Below are 611 nucleotides of genomic sequence, written 5' to 3' on the forward strand. Positions count from 1 at the left end.
CGCGCCATGTGGGACCCTCCTCCGGTGGCTGGGGAGCAAACCCTGGAGCAAACCGGCGCCACAGAGGCCACGGGCAGCTTCTCAACCCAGCGCTCAACCGCTGCGCCATCGGGGTGGCCCTCATATGATAACCTTTTAAGAGACTATCATTTACCAAGTTTGGGTGTAGTATCAAAGAAAACTATCCACAATTATCTGGAAAGTCTACTGAAGAATTTTTTCCTTTTCTAATTACATATCTGTGTGAAGCCATCTTATCTTCATATACTTCAACTAAAACATTTTACAGCAGATTGCAGAAACAGCAGAATCCAGCTGTTTTCTATTAAGCCAAACATTAAAGATACTTGCAAAACTATAAAACAATGCCACTCTTTTCACTAAATATATTTTGGAAATGTAGCTATTTTTCATAAATTAGTTGTGCTAACATGTAATGGGCTTTTCAAAAAAAAGTTTACATTTCTCAGTTTTAATTTTAAGGTTAATGCCATTTCTGCTTTACTTATTCTAAACTCAAAGGTATAAAAAGAATGGTAACACATTAAAATGCATTTGTATCTAAATATAGTCAAGTCTTGAAAAAATAGTTTTATTAGTTCTTAAACTGA

This window comes from Talpa occidentalis, unplaced genomic scaffold, assembly GCF_014898055.3.
Source record: "Talpa occidentalis isolate TD23 unplaced genomic scaffold, MPIMG_talOcc4v2.1 talOcc4.6, whole genome shotgun sequence".
NCBI classification, from domain to species: Eukaryota; Metazoa; Chordata; class Mammalia; order Eulipotyphla; family Talpidae; genus Talpa; species Talpa occidentalis.